Source organism: Lepidochelys olivacea (genome assembly GCF_965140295.1).
Source record: "Lepidochelys olivacea isolate rLepOli2 genome assembly, chromosome: 3".
In the NCBI taxonomy this organism is placed as follows: Eukaryota; Metazoa; Chordata; order Testudines; family Cheloniidae; genus Lepidochelys; species Lepidochelys olivacea.
In genome coordinates, this window is record NC_140413.1 from 39,233,318 (window position 1) to 39,247,672 (window position 14,355).

The 14,355-nt window shown below is 42.4% G+C and overlaps 1 protein-coding gene across 2 annotated transcripts in view; it reads right to left on the reverse strand.

Annotated features, from left to right (window-relative positions):
- The window catches only part of ACP1 (acid phosphatase 1), a 192,917-nt gene that overhangs the window by 6,042 nt on the left and 172,520 nt on the right, over positions 1-14,355 (reverse strand). The window lies entirely within an intron of this gene.

Consider the following 14,355-nt stretch of genomic DNA (forward strand, 5'->3'; position numbering starts at 1 on the left):
CTTTTACAATAGTTTATTTTCAAAAGCTACTAACTAATCTTTTCATACTTAAGTGAAGATACTATGTCAGTTATTCATCCAGAATTATAAAAATTTTTACTCCACTCACAAACGTATAAAAAATAAACCAAGTCCGCAATAATTTTTATATGTCCCCTAGAAAATTAAAGAGACAGGGTGGGTGAGGTATTCTCTTTTATTGGACCATCTTCTGTTGGTGAGAGAGACAAATATTTGAAGAAGAGTTCTGTGTAAATTCGGATTGTAATTTCTACTGAAAAACTAGATTAACACATAGAAACAACATAACTGAACCATTTCCTATTTTTGCTTATGATTTTTCCATCATATTTTGCTCTTCTAAAATTAAAAGAGACAAGTCTTATCTTTAAATAGTTACCAGATGAGGAACAAATTATTTTTCCTTGATAATATGTAATTAGTTTCTATAGTCACTGTCCAGCTATTTGTGTATAAAGACAGGGTTTTTTAGACAGACTCAGATACAAGACAAAATTCGGAAGGAATATGTAATGTGATACTCCCTTAAACTATTTTTCACCCACATAATGCATTAAAGAGCATAAACTGTTTAACATTTTCCAGATTTTTTGGCTTGTAAAAGGTGTAAATTTAAACAGGCTGAGGGGCTACCTTAACCTACACTCTTGCACATCATATTATCAATTACTTTTCTTTCTATACATTCCTCTACTGTCGCTTAAGCATGAAAATTAAACAGAGTGAGCCAAGTTCAGAGGTATGTGTGGATCTACACTGTTGGTAAGTTGCTGTTGAAAGTGTGAATTTCTAAAAATCTTGACCACAGTAAGAAAATTTGTATTGGTGAAATTACATTGATTTAGTTACACTTTTGGAAACCCTTTTACATATTCTGCATGAATAAGGCTGTGTGTCTCTCATGGAGGTCACGGTTTCTGTGACTTTCCGTGACTTCTGCAGCAGCCGGTGCTGGCTTGGGGGCTGGCTGAGCAGGGCAGCTCCTGGGCCAGCAGCAGTTTCCATGTGTGGGAGGGGGGTCAGGGCTCGGGAAGAGGGTTGGGGTGTGGGTCAGTTCCCAGCCAATGGGAGCTGCGGAGCTGGCACTTATGGTGGGAGCAGTATGCAGAGCCCCCCCAGCTGCACCTCCCCCTAGGAGCTGCAGGGACATGCTGGTCAGAGCCGGGTAGGGAGCCGGCCAACCCTCCACCCCAGAGCCAGTAGGGGTCCTGGGCTGTGCACCACTGCCCACCCCACCACCATCGTGGGTCCCGGGCCACTCCTCTCACCAGCACCTCCAATGCCACCGGACCGACCCCGCAGAGCACCTGGCACCCCTGGCCTAAGTTTTATTTAGGGGTGTATAGTAAAAGCCATAGACAGGTCATGGGCTATGAATTTTTGTTTACTGCCCATGACTTTTACTAAAAATACCTGTGACTAAAACATAGCCTTATGCATGAACTAGGTAGGGTTTACTGCACTTAAAGCAAGGGCTCATCTGTATAACCAGCAGAAGTTCAAAGATATAATCCAGTGTGCACTCTTGTTTCAGAATAGAGTGCCCGTTTTTAGTTTAGCTTACGCACATTTCCAACTGACATACACTAAACTAAAAAAGCAACTTTTATACCAGACAAGACTGTCCATGTAAGTGGTTATACTAGTATAAGCACACTGGTTTAAATTCACAACTTAAGTTATTCTGAAAAAGCTTTCCCACATCAGGCAAGGCCTACATCAATTTAAGGCCAAACTTTGTGCTGGTGCACTGCATTGATATTGGGGGTTTACAATGTGAATCAGTGAAATTAGCTACATAAATACTGCACAGTTCTACCCACAGTTACATATATAGCATCATAATTCAGCTTCTTGGAAAGTCTGCCTTGTAGATGTACTTTTTTGGGAGGAACTGGGGTAAGCAAAGGAAGCGTATGAGAAAGTGTCCTAGAAATAAAATAAGTTCACAGCCTGTGGAAAATCTGAACTTGTAAAAATTATGCATATGAAAAAATAGCCTCAATAGTAACTTGTAATGGATTATGATTAGACTTCCCCTAAATTGAGGTGGAGTGGGGTCTGGAAATCACATCTGGGCTAAGAGCAAACATGAAACATTTCACTCATATAGGGAATTTTTCCTGCAGTAAATGCAAAGTGTAAAACAGAGTTAGAATAGAAGTCTCAATATAATCTCATCTAAAACTTTTGATAGTACTGAGAATTAGTGAAGATGTTTATTTTCAATGTAAAAATATTTGCTGTATTCATACTGTGCCTTTGACCTACAAAAATATTTTTATCGTGGAAATAGCTCTGTCTTCTAGCAACTCTAATAAAATCATTCCAGGCTTACCCTCGTGGCTCTCTGCTGCTAAATGGTGGCCCAAGTGAAAATAATCTTACACAATTATGGTTGCACTGAGGACAACAAAAATAAAACATGAAGACAGATGTACTGTACCCTGAAGCTACTTAAAAATTAAGTTATGGACCAGCATTATCAATGATGATAGGGCACCCCAAGTTGCTCTAAGGGTAACTTAGTTAAAAAGGAGAACAGTCCAGTAAAGGAGACTGCCGTTCAGGAGTTATTTTGACGTCCATTGCTTCTCTGAAGAAGAGCGCTGAAGAAGTCCCCCATGCCTCACTTGTAAAGGAGAGGAAAAAGGTTTGATTCCATAACTGCCTTCCACACCTTCTCAGGAGGAGATGCTCTCAGTGCTGTCAAGGCTCAACTTTCTGATGCTGTCTGAGCCTATACCGAGGAAGCAGGCTGCTGGAGTCCCACTGGGGGAGCATCTGACCCTACTGGGTTATGTTTAGGTTGCTGCTGCAATACCATGGAAGCCTGTGGTAATTCACTTTTCAGCAATTCCTTAAAGCTTGGGGCTGAAGTAGAGGCAGATCCTTCTGGTATTGCACCCCTACAAGTGAGAAGATTTTCCCAGCTTTGCTTTCAGCTGCTCCTTTGATACCAGAGAACTGGGGAAGGGGATTGCTTCATTACAAGAGATCTTGAAGAGTAGTGACTCAGATAGATACTTCTGATAGATAATTGGGTTTCTGATGCCCAGGAAAACCACATGGTGAACTGGCTGCTGGGTGTGAAAGTTGCAGCCCACTCCAGACTTCTAGATAGATGTATGTGCAGTGTTGGGGAGATGCCAATGGTCGTGGTACATGTAGGTACCAATGACATAGGGAAAGGTAAGAGAGGTTATGGAGGCCAAATTTAGGCTGCTATATATGAGATTAAAAGTCCAGGACCTCCAGGGTAGTATTCTCTGAAATGATTCCAGTTCTACAAGTAGGGCTAGTTAGACAGGCAGAACTGCAGGGTCTTACTGTGTGCATGAGATGGTGGTGTTTGGAGAAGGTATTTAGGTTTATTAGAAACTTTTTGAAAAAGGAGGAGCCTACACAGAAAGGATAGGCTCCAACTAAATTAAAACAGAACCAGATTGCTGGCATGAAAAATTAATAAAGGAGTTTTTAAACTAAGGGCAGGGAAAAGCCAACAGCTGCGGATGAGTACAAGGTTCAGACAGAGACATCCATTAGGGAATAGTTTATTAAAGTGAATACTCTATATCCTAGCAAAAAGAAGAGGATGGAAGTTGATAAACAATACGAACTGAAGAGAAGCCTATCAAATGAAAAAAAAGAGTCCCATTCAGCTATATCACATGAATGCAGACAACTAAACACCGACAAATTCAAAAACTGCTTCTAAACAAATGCAAGAAGTCTAAACACAAAGATGGATGAACTTCAGTGCTTGGTATTAAAGGAGGATATTGATACAATAGGCATCACCGAAATTTGGTGGAATGTTGACAGTTGATAGGACATAATACCACGGTACAAAATATATAAGAATGACAGAGCAGGTCATGCTGAGGGGGGCGTGGCACTATATGTCAAAGAAAGCAGAGTCAAATATAGTAAAAATCTTAAATGAATCAAACTGTACATAGAATCTCTATGGACAGAAGTTCCATGTTTCAATAATAAGAGTATAACAGTAGGAATATGCTACCAACCACCTGACAAGGATGATTACGATGATTGTGAAATGCTCAGGGAGATTAGAGAGGCTAGAAAAACAGAAAACACAATAAGAATGAGGGATTTCAACTATGTCCACATTCACTGGGTACATGTCGTCTCAGGATGGGATGCAGAGGTAAAATTTCTAGACATCATTAGTGACTGCGTCTTGGAACAGCTAGTCCTGGAACCCACAATGGGACAGGCAGTTCTTGATTTAGTCTGTCTGATGCAAATTTTTAAAAAGGATCCACAGGAGATCCTGGCAATTATAGGCTTGTAAGCCTAACTTCAGTACCAGGTAAGATGGCTGAAACTATAATAAAGAACAGAATTATCAGACAAGCAGATTGAACATGATATTTTGGGAAGAGTCAACATGGCTTTTGTAAATGGAAATCATGCCTCACCAATCTATTAGAAGTCTTTGAGGGGGTCAACAAGCACATGGACAAGGGTGATCCAGTGGATATAGCGTACTTGGATTTTCAGAAAGCCTTTGACCAGGTCCCTCACTAAAGGCTCTTAGGCAAAGTAGACAGTGAGGTAGCAAAATTTGCAGACAATACAAAGTTACTCAAGATAGTTAAGTCCCAAGCTGACTGCAAAGAGTTACAACAGAATTTCACAAAACTGGGTGATTGGGCAACAAAATAGATGAAATTCAATGTTGATAAGTGCAAAATAATGCATATTAGAAAACATAATCCAACTACACATACAAAATGATGTGGTCTAAATCAGCTAAATCAAGAAAAATCTTGGAAGCATCATGGATAGTTCTCTGAAAACATCTGTTCAGTGTGTAGCAGCAGTCATAAAAGCTAACAATGTTAGGAAATATTAGGAAAGGGAAAGAAAAGAAGACAGAAAATACCATCGTGTCACTTTATAAATCCATTGTATGCCTATATCTTAATTACTGTGCGCAGTTCTGGTCATCCCATCTCAAAAAAGATATATTAGAATTGGAAAAGGTACAGAGAAGGGCAACAGAAATGACAAGGAGAAGAGAACACTTTTCAGATAAGGAGAGATTAAGAAGCCTGAGACTGTTCAGTTTATAAGAGAGACAATGAAGATCAGATATGATAGAAATCTATAAAATCATGAATGGTATCAAGAAAGTGAATAAGGAAATGTTATTTACCCCTTTGCATGAAACAGGACCTATGGGTCACAATGAGATTAATAGGTAGCAAGTTTAAAACAAAAACATAAGAAAGTACTTCTTCACACAATGCCCAATTAGCTTGTGGACCTCCTTACTGAGGGATGTTGGGAAGACCAAAAACATAACTTGGTTCAAAAGAGAATGAGGTAAGTTCATGAAGGATAGGTCCAACAATGGCTATTAGCCAAGATGGGCAGGGAAGTAACTCCATGTTCTGGGTGTCTCTAAACCTCTGACTGCAAGAAGCTGGGACTGGACAAAAGCAGTAGATCTATTCTATTCTATTCCCTCTAAAGCATCTGGTACTGGTCACTGTCAGAAGACAGGGTATCAGGCAAGCTGGACTATTGGTTAGAAGCAACTGAGGCAGTTCAGCAGGATCATGCCGACCTTTATTTTCTTAGGAGTGGGGCTTGAGGATATGGAGGGTGCATGTGACACCCCTACTGGATACTGCTTTTGTCGCTTCTGAACTGTGCAAGTCGTACAACCACACCATGAGTGGGAGCCAAATGCATGGGAACTTGAAGAACTCTAGTGCTTAATTATATGAAGTAGTAATAATATTTGGACAGCAGTAAGGAGCCAAGAAAAGAATAAATGCTCCTTAATGTGTTTGGTTATTTCCCCACCAGCAGATGACTTTCCCAACCTGCTCTAAAAGATATCCCACATGCTCAACTCCTTCCTTGGATTTGGCTTTATTAGCAAAGAAACAAAATTCAGTTCAAGCCTTTTCACTAGGCTTGGCTGATTCCAAATATTCTACCTCAATACTTCTTCACCTACACCTTTCATTCCCCCCTTCCTAGAGGGGCTTTGCTAGGTGTGGTCTCAAACCATCTGCTTCATCAGAGAGCCAGAAGGACCCACTTTGGTGAGATTTTCAAAAGGTACAAATGACAGTTAGGTGTTTAACTCCTACTGTCTTTGGATACCCAACTGCCATTTGTGCCTTTGAAAAGCCCCTCATTAATCCTTTTCCACCTGGATCAACACCTACCAACATGGTTGGCTGTTTTGAACAAACATTGCTAGCCTGTCATAGTCCCCCCAAAATTGTACATCTGTGTTTAGTTATATGTACAGACAGAGGAAATATATTTTATGATCAAACTCATCATTGCCTTAAGTTCCCTTTGCTGTAATCTCACCAGGTCATGTTGCAATTTTACTCTGGATATTTCCACAAATTTTTTCATGGTTGCATTTATACCATAAAAGATTTGACAAAGGAAGATTTGAAGCAGTCACGCAGAATGCAGATGTGCATGTGTGTTAGAGATTTGGTTTCTTTTTAGTTCAACTGGTCATAAGTGATCTAGAAACACCAAAGGAGAGTCTTTACAAGAAGCCTTGAAGACCTCTACATGTTTCACCATGGTAGCTGAAACAGCTTCACAGGTGAGTTTAAGAACCACTTACCTAATGTAAAAATAAAAGGAAATATGCTGCTTACAAGCAGTAAAAAAAATAAAAAAAAATAAAAATCTGGTACCTGTAAATGGAAAAGACAGAACTGTTCTAGTATTAAAAGCGGCAAAATTTGCAATAGTGTGTTATGTTCAATTCTGTTTGTCATAAATATAATGGGAAGGGTAAACACCTTTAAAATACCTCCAGACCAGAGGAAAAACCCTTTCATCTCTAAAGGGTTAAGAAGCTAGGATAACCTCGCTGGCACCTGACCAAAATGACCAATGAGGAGAAAAGATATTTTCAAAACTGGAGGGGGGGAGAAACAAAGGCTCGGTCTGTCTGTGTGATGCTTTTGCTGGGAACAGAAACGAATGGAGTCTTAGAACTTAGTAAGTAATCTGGTTAGCTCTGAGTTAGATTCTGTTTTGTTTAAATGGCTGATAAAATAAGCTGTGCTGAATGGAATGTATATTCCTGTTTTTGTGTCTTTTTGTAACTTACGGTTTTGCCTAGAGGGATTCTCTATGTTTTGAATCTGATTACCCTGTAAGGTATTTACCATCCTGATTTTACAGAGGTGATTCTTTTACTTCAATTAAAATTCTCCTTTTAAGAACCTGATTGCTTTTTCACTGTTCTTAAAATCCAAGGGTTTCGGCCTGTGTTCACCTATGCAAATTGGTGAGGATTTTTATCAAGCCTTCCCCAGGAAAGGGGGTATACGGTTTGGGGAGGAAAGACGTTTCCAAGTGGGCTATTTCCCGATTATATATTTGTTAGACGCTTGGTGGTGGCAGCAAAAAAAAAGTCCAAGGGCAAAAAGGTAAAAAAGTTTGTATCTTGGGGAAGTTTTAACCTAAACTGGTAAAAATAAGCTTAGGGGGTTTTCATGCAGGTCCCCCCATCTGTACCCTAGAGTTCAGAGTGGGGAAGGAACCTTGGCATGGTGGCAGAGCGGTGGGATTAACTTGAAATCATTTTGAGATCAATTTGAGATTTTTTGAACCAGAAGCACAGATTTTAAAAGGAAATATTTTTTTTTCCCCTTTGGGCTGCTGGAAAGCAGGTTTTAAGCTGAAAGCAGTTAGAGTTGGGTTTTTTTTTTTTTTTTTTTTGGTGTCTGCTTGGGGGCCAGAGCAGAGACAAACGATAATTGTCTTTTGTGAGCTGGAGTTCTCTCTACCTAAAGGCAGGGTAGTTAACCTCCTGCAGGGAAATTCATAAGTCTTCACAGACCTGAAGTTGTTTTTTACCTAAGAGCAACTAGAGGGGTTTTCTGTCTATTTGCCTGGAGACAAAGGTGTTAGGGTTTTTTTGTTTTTTTTTTTTAAGGATTTTTCTGTAGGCTGACAATCACTATCAGAGAATATAGGTATCATTATACAGCACAGCAAAATTTTACAAGCCAAGTTTTTTTTATTTGTTTGTTTTATTTCTAACTCTCGAATGTAAAGTTAGTTAAAAACAGAGAAGCAAAGATGACAGAAACCAAGACACAACACAAATTGGAGTTAATCAGACTGGAGGCAGCAAAAGAGGTAGAAAAAGCCCTAGAAGCTGCCCACAGGAGAGAAATGGAGGCAAAGGACAAAGAAATGGAGGCAGCGAAAAAGGCAGAAAAAAAACAAGAGGCTGCCCACAGGAGAGCTATGGAGGCAAAGGATAAAGAACTGGAGGAGAAGGAAAAAGAGAGGAAGCATGCACTGGAGATGGAGAAGGCAAAGGCTCAGCAGAATATACCAACAAACCCTTGCAATCCTTCTCCAGGTACCACTTCCCATCCCAGAAAGTTCCCCACCTACAAGGCAGGCAATGATAAGTAGGTCTTCTTAGAAAACTTCAAAAGGACCTGCCTTGGGTACAGCACCTCTACAGACCAATACGTGGTAGAGCTGAGGCCGCAACTCAGTGGACCCTTAGCTGAGGTGGTGGCTGAAATGCCTAAGGAACACATGAACAAGTATGAACTGTTTAAAACCATGGCGAGAGTCAGAATGGGGCTAACACCCGAGCATTCCTGTTGGCGGTTCAGAGCCCAAGGTGGAAACGAGACGTGTCATTTACCCGACATGCCTGCCACATTGTGAAAACATTGGGATGCCTGGATATCAGGAGCAAGTGTTAAATCTCCAGAAGATTTGCCCTTCCTAATGCAAATGGAGCAGTTCTTAAAGGGTGTTCCTGAGGAAATAGAAAGATACATCCTAGATGGGAAGCCCAAAACTGTAATTGAGGTGGGGTAGATTGGAGCCAAATGGGTGGAGGTGGCAGAAAAGAAAAAAAACTGGTTGCAGTTGGAGCAGATACCAGAAGGGACAACCTCAAACCACACCCTACTACCGGGGGCAGCCCAAGGCCCCAACTACCCCCACAAGGAACCCTCCAGACACCTTATCATCCCACCACACCGTTCTCCAGCAACCCACCTCACTCCAATGACCAGTCAGGTGGACGATGTTTTAAATGTAACGAGCCAGGGCATGTAAAGGCCAACTGCCCGAAGAATCCCAACAGATTACCGTTCATTGCACGGGAATCACACCAGAGGTCCTCAGGCCCAGGTACCTCCCAGATACCCTCAGAGTGGAGGGAAACTGAGTGTGGGCAGGAAGAAGGTCACCGCGTGGAGGGACACTGGAGCACAAGTGTCGGCTATCCATGCTTCCTTAGTGGACCCCAATTTAATCGACCCAGAGATCCAAGTGACGATTCAACCCTTCAAGTCCAACTCTTTCAATTTGCCTACAGCCAAGTTGCCTGTCCAGTACAAGGGCTGGTCAGGAACGTGGATTTTTGCAGTCTATGATGATTATCCCATCCCCATGCTGTTGCGGGAAGACTTGGCCAATCATGTGAAGCTAGCCACGAGGGTGGGAATGGTCACCCGCAGCCAGGCTAAACAAGCCGTCATGCCTAGCTCTGTTCTGGAAACTTCTAACAGGACCCAGTCAGAGGTGACAACATCTGCAACAGCAGTAGTGGATCCAGTCCCAGAGACCCAGACAGAGCCAGTCCCAGAACCGGCAGCAGCCAATAACCCTACACAAGAGACTCAGCTAGAGCCTGAACCCCAACATAATGCACCAGCGGATTCACAGTCCACAGAAACAGCCCCATCCCCTACATTGCTTCCAGAGGGACCAAGCATAGGTCCACAATCCAATGAGGAACTGATGTCTCCAGCATCAAGGGAACAGTTCCAGACCGAACAGGAAGCAGATGAAAGCCTCCAGAGAGCTTGGACGGCGGCACGGAGCAACTCACCGCCTCTCAGCTCTTCTAATCAATCCAGGTTTGTTGTAGAAAGAGGACTTTTATACAAGGAAACTCTTTCTGGCGGATACCAGGAAGACTGGCATCCTCAGAGACAGGTGGTAGTTCCAACTAAGTACCAGGTCAAGCTCTTGAGCTTAGCCCATGATCATCCTAGCGGCCATGCTGGCGTGAACAGGACCAAAGACTGTTTGGGGAGATCATTTCACTGGGAGGGAATGGGCAAAGATGTTTCTACCTATGTCCAGTCTTGTGAGGTATGCCAAAGAGTGGGAAAACCCCAAGACCAGATCAAAGCCCCTCTCCAGCCACTCCCCATAACTGAGGTTCCATTTCAGCAAGTAGCTGTGGATATTCTGGATCCTTTTCCGAAAAAGACAGCCAGAGGAAAGCAGTACATACTGACTGTCATGGATTTTGCCACCCATGGATGGCCGGAAGCAGTAGCTCTAAGCAACACCAGGGCTAAAAGTGTGTGCCAGGCACTAGCAGACATTTTTGCCAGGGTAGGTTGGCCCTCCAACATCCTCACAGATGCAGGAACTAATTTCCTGGCAGGAACTATGGAAAGCCTTTGGGAAGCTCATGGGGTAAATCACTTGGTTGCCACTCCTTACCACCATCAAACAAATGGCATGGTGGAGAAATTTAATGGAACTTTGGGGGCCATGATAAGTAAATTTGTAAATGAGCACTCCAATGATTGGGACCTAGTGTTGTAGTAGTTGCTCTTTGCCTACAGAGCTGTACCACATCCCAGTTTAGGGTTTTCCCCATTTGAACTTGTATGCCGTGAGGTTAAGGAGCCATTAGAGTTGGTGACGCAGCAATGGGATGGGTTTACACCTTCTCCAGGAACTAACTTTCTGGACTTTGTAACCAACCTACAAAACACCCTCCGAACCTCTCTAGTCCTTGCTACAGAAAACTTACAGGATGCTCAAAAAGAGCAAAAAGCCTGGTATGATAAACATGCCAGAGAGCGTTCCTTCAAAGTAGGGGACCAGGTCATGGTCTTAAAGGCACTCCGGGCCCATAAAATGGAAGCGTCATGGGAAGGGTGATTCATGGTCCAGGAACGCCTGGGAGCTGTTAATTAGCTCATGGCATTCCCCACCTCCAAACAAAAGCCTAAGGTGTACCATATTAATTCTCTAAAGCCCTTTTATTCCAGAGAATTAAAGGTTTGTCAGTTTACAGCCCAGGGAGGAGATGACGCTGAGTGGCCTGAAGGTGTCTACTACGAAGGGAAAAGTGCTGGTGGTGTAGAAGAGGTGAACCTCTCCATGACCCTTGGGCGTATGCAGCGACAGCAGATCAAGGAGCTGTGCACTAGCTACAGCCGATGTTCTCAGCCACCCCAGGACTGACCGAACGGGCATACCACTCCATTGACACACGTAATGCTCACACAATTAAAGTCCAACCTTACCGGGTGTCTCCTCAAGCTAAAACTGCTATAGAACAGGAGATCCAGGATATGTTACAGATATGTGCAATCCGCCTCTCTGGCAGTGCATGGGCATCTCTAGTGGTTCTAGTTCCCAAACCAGATGGGGAGATACGTTTTTGCGTGGACTACCGTAAGCTAAATGCTGTAACTCGCCCAGACAACTATCCAATGCCATGCACAGATGAACTATTAGACAAACTGGGATGGGCCCAGTTCATCTCTACGTTGGACTTAACCAAGGAGTATTGGCAGGTACCACTAGATGAATCTGCCAAGGAAAGGTCAGCCTTCACCATACATCTCGGGCTGTATGAATTTAATGTACTCCCTTTCGGGCTGAGAAATGCAACCGCCACCTTCCAAAGACTTGTAGATGGTCTCCTAGCGGGATTAGGAGAATATGCAGTCGCCTACCTTGACGATGTGGCCATATTTTCGGATTCCTGGGCAGAAAACTTGGAACATCTACAAAAAGTCTTCGAGCGCATAAGGGAGGCAGGACTAACTGTTAAGGCTAAGAAGTGTCAAATAGGCCTAAACAGAGTGACTTACCTTGGACACCAGGTGGGTCAAAGAACTATCAACCCCCTATAGGCCAAAGCGGATGCTATCCAAAAGTGGCCTGTCCCAAAGTCAAAGAAATAGGTTCAATCCTTCTTAGGCTTGGCCGGTTATTACGAACGATTTGTACCGCAATACAGCCAAATCGCCGCCGCACTGACAAACCTAACCAAAAAAACAGCCAAATGCCGTTCAGTGGACCAAAGAGTGTCAGAAGGCCTTTAACCAGCTTAAAGCGACACTTATGTCTGACCCTGTACTAAGGGCCCCAGACTTTGACAAACCGTTCCTAGTAACCACAGATGTGTCTGAACGTGGTGTGGGAGCAGTTTTAATGCAGGAAGGACCAGATCAAGAATTCCACCCTGTAGTGTTTCTCAGCAAGAAGCTGTCAGAGAGAAACCAACTGGTCAGTCAGTGAAAAAGAACGTTACGCCATTGTTTACGCTCTGGAAAGGCTATGCCCATATGTTTGGGGATGGCGTTTCCACTTGCAAACTGACCATGCTGCGCTACGGTGGCTTCATACCACCACGGGAAATAACAAAAAACTTCTTCAGTGGAGTTTAGCTCTCTAAGATTTTGATTTCAACATCCAACACATCTCAGGAGCTCCTAACAAAGTGGCTGATGCACTCTCCTGTGAAAGTTTCACAGAATCAACTGGTTAAAATCGTCCTTGAGATGTGGAAAATATTGTTAGTCTTTATATACTTGGTAGTATATTTAGAGGTGCATGTGTCTTATTAACTATGTTTTCTCCTAGAGCTCCAGGAAGAAATCCCAGCCAGCGTTTCACCCTATCTGTGATTTTGGGGGGGCGGGGCATGTGTCATAAATATAAAGGGAAGGGTGAACACCTTTAAAATCCCTCCAGGCCAGAGGAAAAACCCTTTCACCTCTAAAGGGTTAAGAAGCTAGGATAACCTCGCTGGCACTTGACCAAAATGACCAATGAGGAGACAAAATATTTTCAAAGCTGGAGGGGGGAAGAAACAAAGGCTCGGTCTGTCTGTGTGATGCTTTTGCTGGGAACAGAAAGGAATGGAGTCTTAGAACTTAGTAAGTAATCTGGTTAGCTCTGACTTAGATTCTGTTTTGTTTAAATGACTGATAAAATAAGCTGTGCTGAATGGAATGTATATTCCTGTTTTTGTGTCTTTTTGTAACTTACGGTTTTGCCTAGAGGGATTCTCTGTGTTTTGAATCTGATTACCCTGCAAGGTATTTACCATCCCGATTTTACAGAGGTGATTCTTTTAAGAACCTCATTGCTTTTTTCATTGTTCTTACGATCCAAGGGTTTGGGCCTGTGTTCACCTATGCAAATTGGTGAGGATTTTTATCAAGCCTTCCCCAGGAAAGGGGGTGTAGGGTTTTGGGAGGAAAGCCATTTCCAAAGCAGGCACTTTCCTGATTATATATTTGTTAGACGCTTGGTGGTGGCAGCAAAAAAAAAAAAAAAAAGTCCAAGGGCAAAAGGTAAAATAGTTTGTACCTTGGGGAAGTTTTAACCTAAGCTTGTAAAAATAAGCTTAGGGGGTTTTCATGCAGATCCCCACATATGTACCCTAGAGTTCACAGTGGGGAAGGAACTTTCACAGCGTTGTTACATAAAAATTAGAAACTGGAAAAGTCAACGGAGGGCAGTTAGTACGATTGAGGGAATGTAGTCAGAAAGGTTAGAGGAACTAAGCGTGTACTCTTTGGAAACAGAAAAAGTAAAGGATGACCTCAATAAGGTCTACCAAAATTCTGAAGGGAACAAAAAGGAAAGATGCTAACAAGACTACTTGATTTTGTGTCAAATGCAAGAACTAGTGGGATGAACTCAAGCTAAGGAAAGGTCAGGTCCTAAAGGAACACTCTATACACAGAGAATAGTTAATGGAAATAAGTTATGTGCATTTATTTGAATGTCTAAGTCATTTAAATACATGAAGTTATGTTTATTTCAGTGCATCTCTCTCTGGAATGCAATGCCTGAAATATACTCACTAAATAAAAACTGAGGTAGGCATTTCCAAAACTTCAGACTGTTTCCGTTTAGTGAATGGTGCTTCCCTGACTCTTAGCGAGAGTGCCCCAAGTTATGTTTACAAAAAATATCTAGTTGTAATTCTCCTTTGAAGATATTTTGATATTATTTTCACTCTTGGTCTGAGCTCCTTAGTGTGAGACAGGAGCTCCTTCAACTCAAAGAATTTTGACCCTAAGAGCAGCAGTACCAGGGCAGAGTACAAGCCAGGTCATCTATTGGACCTGTACAATATAAATGCTGCCCTTCGTATCAGTTCCTTCACGTGCCTGGGATGTGCCATGGACTCACAAGATAAGACAATGCAAAATTATTCAAAATAGAAGAAATATGCCTCAGAGAAAGAATATTAAACATTTAAAGGTAGGGTTTTCAAAGTCA